This window comes from Canis lupus, chromosome 31 (genome assembly GCF_048164855.1).
Source record: "Canis lupus baileyi chromosome 31, mCanLup2.hap1, whole genome shotgun sequence".
NCBI classification, from domain to species: Eukaryota; Metazoa; Chordata; class Mammalia; order Carnivora; family Canidae; genus Canis; species Canis lupus.
The window spans coordinates 9236660-9252778 of NC_132868.1; the positions used below are offsets into that span (position 1 = coordinate 9236660).

The following is a 16119-nucleotide window of genomic DNA, read 5'->3' on the forward strand; positions in this document are numbered from 1 at the left end:
GGTACTAAACTTATTTCCAATATGTTATTCTTCCCTTAATTTTCGCCTCGAATACCCAGGTATTGTGTAATCTCTGCCACATTTTATTTCCACATAAAAATAGTAGGCAAAGTATTCCCAATCTCCCTAATCTGGAATCCGATCAGCATTACTTCATTTCTTACTCAAACCTCTTCACTGCACAGATATTTAAAAGAAGGCAGATCCTACAGCATTCATGGGGTGTTTAAGGCTTTACTGTGATACAGAGCCCATGTATCCCCAGAGATGGTTCCAGTGAAGATGAGAAATGGAGAAGAGCATTTCCTTAGGGCTGGACAGGCTGGACTCTGGGGCCCGGCCTCTGCACTGGAGCCCACGCCCTACACTGCTTCCCGTAACCTGCTGAATACACGGGCAGGTGCAGGTGTCTCGGGTCTCCCAATGACAGACACACGGCAGGTACACCATGGACACATTATTTGCTGTGTTTTCTTTGATCACAGAAGCAAGACGGTCATACCAGGCTTGATCACATCACCTGACATGAATCCATTCCCCAGGTGCCCCAGGCCAGGGTCCTTTCTGGAATGAATGCACTGCACCCGATGACAATGACTCAGGAATGATCTCCATGCACCATCCCGAATGAGAGACTACTGTTCTGCAAGCCCTGCTGCACACCCAGTGCAGAGCCTCAATTCACACTGCTTCTGCATTAGCACTCAGGTCTTTCCTGCTGCAAATCTGAACCAACATTCCCGAGAGACACATTTGCATGCCTTCCTCTTCCCGATCTCATTTGGGTTGTGTGACATTCGGAGGTTCCGTGGCCTTTCTGGTCTTATCTCCCTACGGTTTAAGGTAGGTGCATGCATCACACAATTGTTCTGAGTGTAAAATAGAGAATGTATGAGAGAGGTCTTGTTTAATGTAAACTGTAAGATCATTGCTCTCTTGCTTCCTTTTTTTATCTCACTCAACGTTCTCCATCCAAGACCTCAGACGTGGTTGTGTCAGCCTCAGATGTGGAGAGAGGTGAATGGAGCAGCTCCGTGTCTCTGCATTTTCCTAGTCACTGTGGCGAGTTCTCTCCCGGCCCTTTGGCTCTGGGACTGCTGTTGACAGTGGTCGGCGTGCAGGTTCCCAAGTCTTTCACAAAAGTGAAGACAGAGGTTTGGACAAACACCAGAAAATGGGCTCCACCCAGCCCCTGCCATAAAATGGGAGTCTGGGAAGCAAGCACATCCAGGCAGATACCTGCCACCTTGTCACCCTCACTCAGATGAGAACCCCCCTCCAGATGTGTCCAGAGGGTCTTGAGTGACTAGGAACTGGTCAATCAATCCATCTCTGTCTTCTATGGAAATTTCTGGTATTCCATTAGAAGCTTTTGAAATTCAAGAGAGTAGACAGGAGTATGTCCAGAAGTAACCTTTGACCTCTACTTAGAAAGCGGGGTTCTTGGGTGTCTCATCTCCTTTCTGTAGGTACCTGGCATCCTGGACGGGAGGCACCCATTGCGAGTGTGTACAAGTGTCCTGGCCCCAGGTGTGCTCTCATCCAGGCAGCAAGAGTACTCTTCAGATGCAGTGCCTGCCCTATGGCCAGGCATGTGGGAGTCTCCACAGCTGCGCCGTGAAGAGTGAGATGAAATAGGCCACTGCTGTTCAGTGCCATTTCTATCTCCTACTGCCCAACGCTTGTGTTGTAAAATGGAGCCAGGAAGCCATTCAGGAGGTGGGCCTTGCGCCTGTCCTTACCAGGTGAAACCATGCACCCACTAGACCAAACTCAAATATTCCAGGGTTCCTGCAGGAACACCTGTCACAGTATTGGGCGTTAGCCCCCTGAGAGCCTTAGCAACTAAGTGGGTTCAGCCAGGGTTTGTTTTCTGCCACCAGCACCAGTCAAAATTCCTTGTAAACAACATACACAAGCATTCCCCTTTGTCTTTAAAACCCCCTGACTTTTGCTCCCCAGGAGGATTTAATTCTGAGTTGCTGCCTGAACCTGTGCACCTCGAATTGCAATTCTGAGACCCTTAAGGAAAAGTCTCTTTTATTTCACTCTGAAACTCACAGCCATTCTCCTGGGGCAGAGGCTTCACTCTGTGGTCCTGACCACATGTGGGTGCAGAAATGGAGCACGTTTAAGACATTAGATTATGGACTAGCATAGGTCAGAACCTGGTACAAGTCATAAACTTAGGCTGGTTTTGTGAGGCTCTTGTCGCCGGTACACATGCGTGATGCATGGGTGTGCATGTGACAGTGAGTTGGCTGGGCACTAGCTGGATGTTTCTGGCATCATGTGTCCCAAGATAGCAACCACCTTGCGCAGTGACAGTGAACAAGGGGAGTGGGCTACACAGCATCCCGTCGTAGTGGATCAGGTCCTGAGATTCTGGGCTTAGCCCTCCATACTCTGTGGCCCTGGCTCCCAAGTGCACAGTGGCATTCTTCTCAACATTCTGGAAACTGGGCTCATCCTACAGTGGATTTGTACAGTTTAAGTAGTTCTCTTTTGTTTGTACTCTGGAAAGTCAATAGAATGTTTCAGAATCATTGCCCTCTGAAAATCTACAAAGCCAAGTGTATGCTCCTGGGCATTGAACATTAGGAGATAAAATGAATCCCAACGTGAAATAAATTCTACTTACCCCACAGGGAGAGAAACAGAGTGTCCTGCTCCAGGGATTCAAACCGTATTATCCACTTCAGAGGAGGATGCAGGTGACCACCTATCCCTCTGCCCTGACAAGGAAGTCCAGGGAACTCTAGAGCACTGTTCCAGAAGATCAAGATTCTGAAAATCCAGCTCTCCTCATGCCCCTGTGGCTTATACAGGCCACTTGTTGTTCAGTTCAATTCTATTTCAGCCTCTTCTTTTCTAAATGAGAGAACTCATTCAAGTGACTGGTTTCCTATGGTTGGAAATTTACTTCATGGTTAATGACACAATGGCTAACTTGGTGTATAGTCATTGTTTTCTTGTTTTTTCTTTCTTTTTTTAATATATATATATATATATATATATATATATATATATATATATATATTTTATTTAGTCAAGAAAGAAAGTCAAGAAAGAGGCAGAAACACAGACGGAGAAGCAAGTTCCATGCAGGGAGCCTGATGCAGAACTCAATCCCAGGACCTCAGTATCACGATCTGAGCCAAAGGCAGATCCTCAACCTCTGAGCCACCCAGGTGCCCCTTATTTTTATTTTCTTAAAGATTTTATTTACTTATGTGAGGGAGAGAGAGAGAGCAAACAGAAGCAGGGGGGAAGGAGCAGAGGGAGAGGGAGAAGCAGATCCCCCACCAAGCAGGGACCCCGAGATCATGATCTGAGCCCAAGTCACTTTACCGACTGAGCCCAAGTCACTTTACCAGGCACTCCTGTTTTATTTTTAAAATTGCTTTAAAGATTGCTTTAGGACCAGTCCTGAGACAGGGAGCTGCTGGATCAAGTTTAAAGTTCTTTATTCATGTTGCCAAGCTAGCTTTGAAAAATGATATGCCGATTATAAATTCTAGCAGGGTGTGATTATACCAGCCTCACAATCAACTCATCAGCATTATTTATTTGGCTAATTTGAAAAGCATAACATATTGCAACACAGCTTTCTTCTGCACATTGATTGTTCCTTGGTTTGGCGTATTTCACATATGTGGCTTTACTCGCTGTACTGGTGTGTACTCGAGGCCCTCGGGCTATAGGATTGAGCAGAGTAGATATAACTTTCACCTCTGGGTCAGTCTCGGTCCCTGGAAAGCCGAAGTGAGGATGAATCTGGAAGTCAAAGGGTGTGCAGGGGGATGCCTATGAGGGACAGTGGGAGAAGGGAGCAGGAGGGGAGACGGGAGGACCAGGCAGAAGGAGCCTTGGACGGCTGGCAGCCAGGAGGGGGTCCCAGAGCAAAGGGTGATCTTAAGGAGAGACCTGTTGTGTCAGGGTAGGGTGTCCCCTCCAGCACTCCTCCATTTGTCACCGTGTAACAACTGCAGCCTGGGGGAGGAGGAGGCGTGAAGGAGGCACTGGGAGGATGGCTGTCTGCTGCCTGCAGCAGAGAGAAGAGGGAAGTGCCTCCCTGGCAGCCACTCCTCATGGAGAGTTAATGCTCAAGGGACTTTGACTTTTATAGGAACTCAATAAATACATATTAATTAGCTGGGTTACTTACTGGAATCTGATGGTTTCAGAAGAATTGCATGGGTTTTTATATTGCATGGAATTTTCAGGAAGTATTTTATATGCATGTTTGCAAATCTGATTATGGATATTTGGTTTTGTGCTTTGAAAACTTGAAAATATTTTCTGATATGTAAAGCATACAGGCATATCTCCTGGGTCATGTGTAATTATGCCTTTTACAAAACTTACAAGGGCAATCCATGGATACATTTTCTTTTCTTGAATAATAATTACAATGTCATAGCTGACACTATAGTCCCCTTTAAAGACCACTCAGAGTGCTACCTCCTTCTCTCTCTGCCAATATTATTACTATATGGTTGATAAACGTCCAGCTTTTTTTCTGTGTATTGAGGCACATGTACACATATAAAAATATACAGTATTATTTGTGAGCTCCCATGGGTGGCATAGTTTCTTTGACCATTTGTCTATTGATGGGAATTTGGAACATTCCCAATCTTTCAGGAATAAAAACATTGTCCCAAAGCAACCCTGTCTTGACATCTCTCCCTAACCCCACCACCCCCTTTATTTTACTTAGAGTCCTCACCACTACCCGACCTTATAGCACGTATGTATCAGTTTACTCCATTACTGCCTGTCTTCACCCATTTGAACGCAAGCCCCCACACCGGCGGAGGGTTGAGTGGTTTGAATGGAGAAAAAAAACGATGGCCCTGCTGGCAGCCCGACTGGGATGTTTCTATCTGGACCATAAATAATGCTCAGGATGGCTACCCCATAACCCCGTTGGAAGGACACAGTTCAGTCAACCCTGCAGCCCCCAAAATGACCAAAGTTTGCTGTCATCCTGTCTGACCTTTCTGCCTGCCGTGAGCCAAGGCTGCTCTTATCAATGTCAACTCAGCTCTGCTTTAGTCCTCCTGGCTTGGAGATAAAAATAATTAAGATCCAAATCACTCAATTGCCTTTGTTTCACAAGAGCATCTGGCCCTAGCTTGCTTCCTCACCAGTCCAAGCCCAGACCCATAAGGGACCTGGACCCTCTGCTCTGCTCACTGCATTTAAGGGGTGCCTTTCCCCTTGGTGCGGAGGCAGAAAAGCAGGCGGTGTTAGCACAGGTTTCCAGCGACTAGCAACATCCCAGGACCCAGGATGGTTCTGGGGACATGCTTGGCACTTTGCAAATATTCTTTGAATGGATAAGTGTATACACATCAGGATGTTTAAAACTCCTGGACCACAGGTCAGAGGGGTTTTACACTATGGGAAATATTTCCAAATTACTCTCCGAGGTGGCTATGAAGACTCAAGTGTTTATGAATAGCAATTTCCCTTCACATCCACTGACCCACATTATTATTAGATTTTCTAGATTGTCCAATCTAATGGGAACAAATCAATCTTGTTTTGTTTACTTTTCCCCAGTGAGAATCACCTGACGGGTAGTTTTTGATCACTTGCATTTCTGCTTATTGGAATTGTCAGTTCATATGCTTTCTTGTTTTTCCCATTGTGTTCCTTCTCTTTTTCTTATGTGTCTGTTGTAATCCCATTTTGTGACCCTCTGGACTGTACATCTGTTGCAAATATGACTCAATGTGTCACGTGACTTTTATTCATCATTTTTTGCTGTGTTCATTTATTTAAACAAATTTAGCTCTGATGGAGGCTGGGTTTCCAGAGATAAGAATTCCTGTGCTTGGTTTCTTCAGAAAGTGCTCCCCAGGGAGAGGGGGACCCGGTGAGGAATGTGTGTGACTTCGGATGAGGCCCGCTCCTGCAGATCCCTCCCTGCAGAGAGCGTCATCAACCCCCCAGGCACCTGCCTGCCCTGGAGTGAGGGGGCTGTGTGCTCACGGTTCTGCCAGCCAAAGTCAGGACAGAGCAAGTGCCCGCACTTGTGCCGTAGCCTGTGTGTGCTGGTGCTGCTATCTGGGAGCCCAGGGACGATGGACAGGATTCAAGGGCATCCAGGCAATTTCTATTTTGGTGAAGTTTGCTAGGTGAGACTTTTCCTGGCAGATCTGATCATTTATTCCAATAACAGCTCTGAGTCACCCTTTGCCTCTTGCTGCTACATTTGTTTATTGTCTGTCTGCTTAGCCCTTGCACTTCAAATTCTGACAAATATCAGTACGCCCTGCTGTCCTCTTATTAGCTTTCACGGGTGCGTGGTCCTGTTTGGCCCTCAGGTCAGTGTGAGGCTCTGCCTGCTTCCCCTCAGAACCTGGCTGCACTTCTCCCTGATGGAAGAGAGCTTACAGAAAGTTCTGGAACAATAAGAAGGCTGAAATGCTGCCAATCTTCCATTTTTTTCAAGGACAATATTTTAAAATTGCTTCTGTCCAAATCAAATGCATTAATTTTTCTGTGACATGGCTGAAATGGATTTTTACTTATTTGATATACTTTGCGCACATGTTTAATTTAATATGAAATAAACCAATACACCCATTTAAAATATTAATTTTTCCCTTTCTCTATTGTCCCAGAACAATTTTATGTAAGGTCTTCACATTGAAGCACTGTCTCCAGCATCACAAGAAATATGGCCTGTGTCATCAGAAACAGATTTCCAGAACACATTGTATCAGTTCTATTTAAAGGCTCTGAGACAGCCTTTCAGAATTCACTTGGTTGTTGACATACTTCCATTTCACAAATAAGGAAACCAACTTCTGCAGAGCGGCGAGGCTTCTCCAGATGCAGGTGTAACTCGAGGACTTGCTTCCAATTCTGGTCCCTGTGACTCCACAGCCACATTCACAGCCACCCAGGTAACAACTCCCTATGTCTTAGTCTTCTTTCTGTCAAAACACTCTTTGATTGTGTCTTCCTGATGAATCTGGAAACGCTTCCCTAATGTTGCATGAAAAATCATACCCAAACTAAGTGGAATCCATCTTTTAATCTGCTAAAAACTGACATCATCATATTTAGCTTTCGTACCTAGAAAGTGGGATGTCGATCTCTGTATTCAAGGCTTTTATATTCCCCAATAAACTTTGGTCACTTGTTGTATAAAGGTCATGTATCCTTTCTTAAATTTGTTTCTGAATATTTTATGTTTTACTTTCTATTGTAAATAGAGATTCCTTATAAATGATTCATTCGAGGTTTCTGATGGTATGGAAGAGTGTAATTGATTCTAGGTATATTTATTTTATATCCTGCTAAACCATAAAATTTTTATTAGGTCTAAAGTTTCCTAACAGAAATATGTAAACTATCCAAGGGTGTGATTATATTTATCATGATACTTTTTTAATCTCAAATTTTTAATCTTATATTTGTTTCTTGCAGCCACAGGAACATAAAGCAGAAAAATACAATAAGATCTACTGCAGCCCATTCTAGAGCCTGAATCATGTCCAGGGATTAAGGGATGTCACAGGTATCTCACAACAGGGATGGGAGTTCAGGCCTCATGAGAATCAGAATCCGAACCCCAGTGTGATAGGAAGGAACATGTCCCCCAAAGATATCCAGGTCCTAATACCCGAAATCTGAGAAGGTTACCTTACATGGAAAAAGCTTCTTTGTAGATGTGCTTCAGTTAGGGATATTGAAATAGGGGGATTATTCTGCATTATCCTGCTGGGCCCTAAATATAATTGGAGGCATACATAGGGGCCAAGGGCTGGCCATTCAAAATGTGTTGCTTTGGCATGTTGATTATTTTAAATAAAAGTTACTTAAGAAACAGCCAGTACAAGGACACTCAGGCCCTCTTCTGTCCCCCTGAGAGCAGGAAGTAAATCTCCCAGGCAAAATGCACCCTATCTGCACAAAAAATTAAAAACACATGCTTATCACAACATATAGGAATTTCTAAGCCAAGAAACCTATAGCAATAAACCCTGTTACTTTTTTCCTAATCTGCTACCTCTGCCCAAATTCTGCTTAGAATTCCTTACTAAAGCACCCAAACACCTGTTTTCTTTATCCTGTTAATTCCTCACCTAGTTATTATCTATTTGTCTAAGCAATATAAAAACTGCCTGCCTTGGCCATTTCTTTAGGTCTCAATTTCATTATTAGACCTCCGTGGAACATAATAAAACTTTGGAGTTTTTTTTTTTTTTCCTGTTAACCTAACTCATGTGAATGTCCTTCTTCATTCGCCTGGAAGACTTTGAAGGGTAGAGGAAGAATTTTTTCCTTCCCTGCAGATAAAGAAGAGGGTTGAAGGGAGCATTCTATGAACAGAAGAGAGGAGAGCCAGATAACGGAAGCAGTAGGAAAGAGAGTTAAGTGTGCTGTCGGCCACGAAGATGAAGGTAGAGGAGGGCCAGGAGCCAGGCAATGTAGGGAAAGCGTCTCCAGAGGTGGGAATAGACAGGAAACTAGATTATCCCCTAGAGCCTCCAGACAGCACACACCAGGCTGACACCTGGGGTTCCCCCATAAAACCCATTTTGAATTTGTGACTTCCAGAACTACAAAAGAATGAATCTGTTACCAAGTCTTTCATAACTTGTCACAGCTGCCACAGAAAGCTAACACACAGAGGACCAAGGTCCCTGCAGCTTTTCCTTGGGGCTTCCCTCAGGCTGCTCTGCTGCCCACTGAGCCTGCTGTCCATCCTCATGCAGCCCCCTGTGTGGATTTGCTTGCCAAAATTCTTCATTTACCTCTTTCCATCTCTTCAGCTTCTGGCCCTCTTATTAATTCAGCCATGAGCACTAAAGATATTAACTCAAATTTATGAGACAAGAATTTCTTCTCACTCATTTTTAAGGCCAGGCCTTAGGCCTCAGTAGTAGGTCGACTGGCATCTTCGCTGCCTTGGGTTGGGTCCAAAGCCAAAACTGGCCACTGTGACTCCTTGGACCAGGACTATCCACAAAACTCATTTCCTATTTTGGAAGGAACTATGAGAGGAAAATCTACATCATCTTTAGACTGGTCATTTTTTATGTTTTAGGTGCTAAGGAATTGTCCAAAACTTCCCCCAAATATTAAATAAGATTCGGAGAAAAAAAAAAAAAAGATTCGGAGAGAGAATTTACAAACAACTGACTTAAACTGGCTTAAGTAAAACTGGGAATTTCCTCCCTGGGTGAATTCAAGGACACCTGAGAGCCGAGGACAGTGGTGAGATGTGTGAGCAATCCAGGAGGCCCTTCTGCTTCTTCCTGACGTCATGTCCTCATTAACACAGTTCTTCAAGTGGCCAGGTAACGTCATCTCCAAAAGCCTCCTAGTTTAAACCTTTCAAATTCAGCCACAGAAGAAGGATCCACCTCCTGGCAGGTATCAACTCCCAGATTTAAAAGAAAGAAGAGCAGGAGAAGGACAAGGATGAGGAGAGGAAGAGAAAGACAATGGTCAGAAGGCTGGGGTCAAGGAGGAGCACAGGCAGCTATAGAGAACATTCATGGGGGAAGGTGCAGGCATGTGTGGGGGAAGGAGAATACAGGAAGTTTCTAGTTATATTAGGATTCCTAATATATGTCTGTAGTAATTCTAATAGTAACAACAGTCATAATATTAGCAAACACTTACATAAAGGTGACAATAATTATTATTGCTGGTTAAATGAGGAGGGGATTGGGCCTCAGGTTATTTAGCCATCCCAACATCAACTTGTTTGCTTTTGGTGAAGTCGGAATTTGAATCCAGGCCATCTGGTTCCTGAGCATATGCTCTTAACTCTACACCAAGAGCCACTCTCTGTTAGGCCAGCCACAGATTCCTCTCTTCCTATATTAAGTGGTATAATTTTAAATAAGTATTAAAAGATTTCCAATGTCTCTTCAACAGATACTGGAGTTTTTTATGGGATCTATTTTGGGGGTGTATCAGGGTTCTCTATGAGAAACAGAACTAACAGGATTTACAGATATAGATACGTTATATACACATATATATATGTTACCTATATAACACATATTATATATAATGGCATACCACATATTATGTCTATATCTCTCTATATAAAATAAGAAATTGACTCACATAACATGGAGGCTGAGAAGTCCCATGAATGATTACCTTCTAAGAATTGATTCAATCAAGGGAAATAATAGTTCTACAGGTTGGAATTTGGCCCCTTTTTGGAGATAGACATTGACCTTGTGTCTTCATAAAGCATCTCCAGACATTTCTCTTAATGGAGAGGAGAGCTCAGAGCCTCTGGGCACATAGGTAGGTCAGGAGAAAAAGCTAGGAAAGTAAAACAGCATAGCTATGTGGCATTATTTAACAAAGGGGCAGCACCTTGATGGGCAAGCTTATTTGAGTCTTAAAATAACATAGCAAAATTTCTAAAAGATCCATCTGTCACACCGTGGATTACAAATCACAAGTGATTTTCCTTGCTACAGATGAAGACAGAGCTGAGAGGCTAAGTACCGTGTGGAGACACATAGGTCACAGCAGGCTGGTGTTGCCCCTCCCCGAGGACCAGGAGGACACAGCTAAGGAAAGAGGCTGTGGGATGGAGAAGGGTCCCTATTCGTGAGGAAGAGGGAGCCGCCCGCTGACAAAACCGAGAAACCTACTCCTCAGCATCTCAGCCACAGACCCTAGAACACAGATATTGTGAGAAGCAGGAGGTGGTGATGGACAGCCTTTCCTCATCTCCCCGTTAGAGCTCCTATGTCCACTCTCACAGATCCTTCAGGACCACACATATGGGGTGCTGAAAACATGAACACATATGGGGCCTCCCAGCTGGGGAGGTAGTTCAAGCGGGACTCAGGGCAAGCTTCCTGAAGTACTGGTCCTGCTGGGTCCCCTCTGGAACCCAGAGCAGGACCTTCCACTGTCATCCCAGTAAAGTGCCCAGGATTGGGCATCCTAACCCTCTCTGCTCAGAAGCGCCACATTTTACCAGAAGTCTCCACAAAGAAGAGGGAGCCCAGCAGCAAGACACTAGCAGCCTGTGTGCCGTCAGTGACGGTTCTTCCCAGAAGGGATGTGTGGAGGAGGAAGGGGCTGCACCAAAGTTCTGTGCACTGAATGTCTGCGTCCTTCCCAGAATTCATATGCTAAATCCTAGCCCCTAAGGTGATGGTATCAGAGGTGGAGGCTTTGGGGAGTAATGGGGTCATGAGGGGGATGGGTCCCTGCTCTTAGAAACGAGACCCTAGAGAGCTCCCTTGCCCCTCCTGCCATCTGAGGACACAGAGAAGGCGCCCTCTGAGGTAGGAAGGGAGTTCTCAGCAGATACCACCTCTGCCAGTGCCTTGGTTCTGGACTTCCCAGGCTCTAGAACTAGGGGGAAGTAGGTTTCTGCCATTTATAAGCCACCCCAGCCCATGGCAACTTTGGATAGCAGCAGGAACGGACCGAGACATAGAGGTATCAGCCCACTTTTCTTTGTGAAGGCACGTCAGGCTCTGGAAAGTGTCCCCCTGCCCTTTCTTCCCTCTTACTGTCAGATTCAGTTGTATTAGCATCCTTTGTCTCTTCTCCTCTACCTCTCCAGAAACCAGACTTCCAGAACCTTCAGACAGTGGGGTAAAGCCAAAGCCTCTCTGTTTTCCCACTCATGACAGTTTTGTCTGACTGCAAAGACCACGGTGGCTCCCCAAACAGGAACTCACCAGCCGCTCGCTGACTTGGGGCCCTGTGGAGTCCTGTTCCTTTTTCTTTTCTAGAATATTCACGTGGGAGGGCAAGTGAAGGGAAGAAGGTAAAAGCAGAAAGGGCGGGAAATTTTAGTTGTTGCCTTTAAATCCTGAGGCCCCACTTCCTCTCAGCACCACTTTGCAGGTTTGCGGCTCTCACATCTAATTTTGACACGTGTGGAACTACAATAATCCAAACACAGGTTTACAAGCTCTGAATAAGTTACGTGTTTTACATTTCCCTCACTGAGGAAGCTTATTTCTGGAATCGTCAAAATGCATCCTAAGCTTTTTTTTTTTTTTTTTTTTTTTCTTTTTTCACGTTCCCAGACAGCCACAGAAGGGAGACGCATCTGACTGACCCACTGGCTCCCATGGTGGGGGCCCCGTCTCTCAGGGTCGTTCCTGGTGTAATGCTATCAAGTGTGTCACAGCTGATACTAGACTTGAATGATGACGCTCTGGCCAGTGTCCAATCATAGATGAGGGTGGACAGTACAATATTAGCCCATTCTGCGGCTTACTGCTGTAATGACCCCGAGGGCTTAGTGAGAGCAGAATCTGAAGAATACAGCAAGGGGGTGAATCTGAGATGCTGATGTGACCGTTGCTGGTGGGAGAGTGTAAAGGCCCCCAGGCCGGGAAGGAGGAGCTCAGGGGGGGCAGGGAGAGATGGGCGTGCTCTCCTGATGAAAGCACCCCACCCGGGCCAGCATAAGCTGCTATCTTTCCAAAAAAGCCTAGATCACATTTCAGGATGCGCCATCCAGGGCCAGGTTTGTTCCCCCAGTGGAAAGGAAGGGGTCCTGGGGGCCCTGGCTTCCCGCGGGAGTGAGCAGGGGAGGGCCCTGCTCCATGTGTCTATCATGTGCAGCCAGGAGCACTGATGCTCCCTGGGACCAGAGCACCCGTGAGCTCTTCTCCATCCATCGTTCATGCCCCCAGCATCCGCCCACATCTCGGCGACCCCAACCCCCAACCCCACCCTGTGGAATCAGGGTGAAGCCATCACACGATTCACTTATGAGGGGATGCGCTCCAATGAATGCATGGAACACTGGACTGAAAATAACTCGCTTTCAAGTCGTAGCCACGAGTGTAGGAGAAACACAGGACATCCTTAGGAAGAATAAACCTTCATCCCCAAGCCCTCAAGCACACCTTGTGCTGGGAGTGTGGGGTCAGGCCCCGGTTCAGACCCCACGTAAGACATAGTCGTGCCTCCACGGCCTCTGCGCTGTGTTCTGTGTGCTTTACGTTTCCAGGTGATTCTGTTTATCCGATTTTGGAGATGGGGTAACCATTTCTGGAAGCTCCAGATCCTAAGTGAAATGCTGCATATTTAAGGAATGCTGTTGGGATAAAAGCCGTGCAATTAAGAAGCGTGCTGTCTGTTCTGAGCTATACAGCTCACGTGGCAGGTACCTATCACGCGGACGGGGTGGCGGAGCACAGCGCATGCGCTCACCCCCACACGCTCTCCTTTGGGCCGCAGCCTGGGCTCAGCCGCAGATCTGGGCAGCTTCCTTAACCTGTCAGCTTGCTCATCCGCTCTTAAAGTGATGGATGGGGAAAATTCTGCCTATGCTAAATAAGACCTCTTTGCCATTACTAATAATATCACAGTGATTCAGAACATGAAGCCATTAGAACAGTAATAAAAAGAGAGACTGTCATTATTTCAACCACAGAGCAGAAAACGAGGGTATCTTCCATAATTATGGACATTTGCAGCTGTGGGGTTCCAGCTAGGAGGGGAGAGCCGAGAAGACCGCCCTGCAGGACTCTGGTGTGGGACCCGGCAGGCCACCGCGACCGCCAGGGGTGAGGGCACTGTTTGGTCCTGAGAAATAAGTATGGGTTTGGTCCTCCCTCGACTGCTCTCCTGGGCCTCTCTGGGAAGGAGGGCACTTCATATCTACCTTTCTACTCCATTTCTATTCATCAGACCACCTGTGCTGTGGCTCTGCTTCCATGGACCTCTACAAACCCTGAGTCCTACAAAACATCCCTTTATATTTGCAATTTGGATGACTAGCAGCCATGATCAAATCTGATTATCAAGGCTCTGTTTACATTTCTATTATCAAGGTGCAGTTTGATTCAGGAGAAAGGTCCTCTTTTCATTTAATCCACTGGTGGCCTTTGTGTAGTGTTTTGACTTAAGAGTATTGTTTAACATGAGAGACTTTTAACTCTGGGAAATGAACAAAGGGTAGTAGAAGGGGAGGTGGGCAAGGGGATGGGGTAACTGGGTGACAGGCACTGAGAAGGACACTTGATGGGATGAGCACTGGGTGTTACACTATATGTTGGCAAATCAAACTTCAATAAAAAAATAAAAAATAAAATAAAAAATAAAGATACATGGAAAAACACTTAAAAAAAAAGAAAGACATTGGAACACTTACTATATTATTGCCCCCAAATAAAAATATTCATGTGAATTACATCAAAAAGAGTATTGTTTAAAAGACAGCTTTACATTAAACTACTCAGCTGATAAGAGACTAACTTTTTTTCTTTTCATTTAAACATTAAAGGAAGAATTAACACTAATTCTTTGCAAACTCTTCCAAAAACTAGAACATGGAGTACTTCCAAACTCATTTGCCAAGGCTAGTAATACCTCAATACCAAAATCAAATAAAGGGGATGTTACAATGAAAGAAGCATAGACCAATATTTCTTATGAATGTAGACATAAAATTCCTCAATGAAACACTGTCAAACTCTATCCACCAATACTAGAGACCAGACATGCTGATCAGTGGGATTTCACCTAAAATTGTGAGGTTGGTTTAAAAACTGAAAGTCAGTTAATAGAATAAAGACAAGACCCACATGACTGTTTCATACAGAGAGAAAAATCAAGTGATAAAATTCAACAACTCTTCATGATAAAAAACATTCAAAAACAAAGCACTGAAGGGAAGTCTTCACCTGATAAAGGACATCTATGAAAACCTCATATAACATCACACTTAACAACAAAGCACAAAATGCTTTCCCCTAAAACCAGGACATGCCACACATCTCTAACCGCACTACTTCTGTCCAGCACTGTACTGGGGAAACAAGCCTGGGAAGTTATATAAGAAAATTGTATATAATGCATGCAAATTAAACAGGAAAAAAATAAGATGGTTTCCCCTTGAAGATGATATAATCTTGTATATACAATATCTGAAGGAATCCAAAAATTATTGGAATAAAAACATTCAGCAAGGTTGCAGGTTACATACTCAATACACAAGAATCAATTTTATTTATGTAAACTGTAAATAAAAAAATCTGAACACAAAATCAGGAAAAATAATTCCATTTACACTAGCATTAGAAAGAATAAAATACTTAGGAAAATTTTAGGAAAAGTAGAGCAAAACTTACACTCTGTATACTATAAAATACTTTTGAAAGAAATGAAAGTAGACTTAAATAAATGGAAAGATAGTCCATGTTCATGGATCCCATTTAATATTATTAAGATGGCACTACTTCCCATATTGATCCATAGATTCAACAAACACAAAACCCCTATTAGGATCTCAGCTGACTTATTTTTTTTTTCAGAAACTTATGAGCTGATCCTAAAATTCATGTGGAAATTCAAGGCACCCAGGATTTCCAAACCAATCTTGAAAAGAACATCTCCCAATTTCAAAACTTAATACACAGCAAAAATAATGAAGATTGTGTGGTACTGGCATAATGACCAACTTATAGATCAATGAAATTGAATTGAGTTAAATATTAAACCTTAATGTTTTTTATCAATTGCCTTCATACAAGGGTAGCAGTACAACTTAATGGAGGAAAAAAATCATCTCCAGCAAATGGTTCTAGACAATGGACCTCCATACACAAAAGAATGAATTTGGATATATATATATATATATATATATATATATATATATATATATACCACCCATAAACAAAAATTAACTCAAATTGAATCAAAGCTTTTAATATAAAAGCTAAAGCTACAAAACCCTTAGAATAAGCAGAACCTTGGGTTAGAAATCACAGCAAGAGCAGAAGCAACAGAAGAAAGTTGAGATAAATTGAACCTCGCCAAAATTTAGAAATTTTGTGCCTCAAAAGATATTTATCAATAAAGTGAAAAAAAAAAGAACTGGAATGGAAGAAATTTTTTGCAATTCATATTCTGATAAGGGATTTGTATCCATAGCACATAAAAACAGAACTCAAAATAAAAAGACAACCTGCTGTAAAAAAATGGACAAGATACACAAATAGAAGTTTCTCCTAAAAGATACACAAATGACCAATAAGCACACAAAAAAAATGCTCAACATCATTGCCATCAGAGAAGTGCAAATAAAAGCCGCATTGAGATATCACTTTACACCCAAGAATGGCTAGAATCAACAAG

At 43.8% G+C, this 16119-nt stretch overlaps 1 long non-coding RNA gene across 2 annotated transcripts; it reads left to right on the forward strand.

Annotated features, from left to right (window-relative positions):
* Positions 1-557: 557 nt before the first annotated feature.
* LOC140622385 (uncharacterized) lies at positions 558-7651 on the forward strand. Of its 2 annotated transcripts, XR_012022152.1 has the most exons (4): positions 558-843; positions 3050-3191; positions 6639-6923; positions 7450-7651. It is a non-coding gene; the product is annotated as an uncharacterized lncRNA (long non-coding RNA). The 2 variants fall into 2 exon arrangements; XR_012022151.1 differs by lacking the exon at positions 7450-7651 and having other exon boundaries at positions 6639-7137.
* The last annotated feature ends 8468 nt before the right edge of the window (positions 7652-16119 follow it).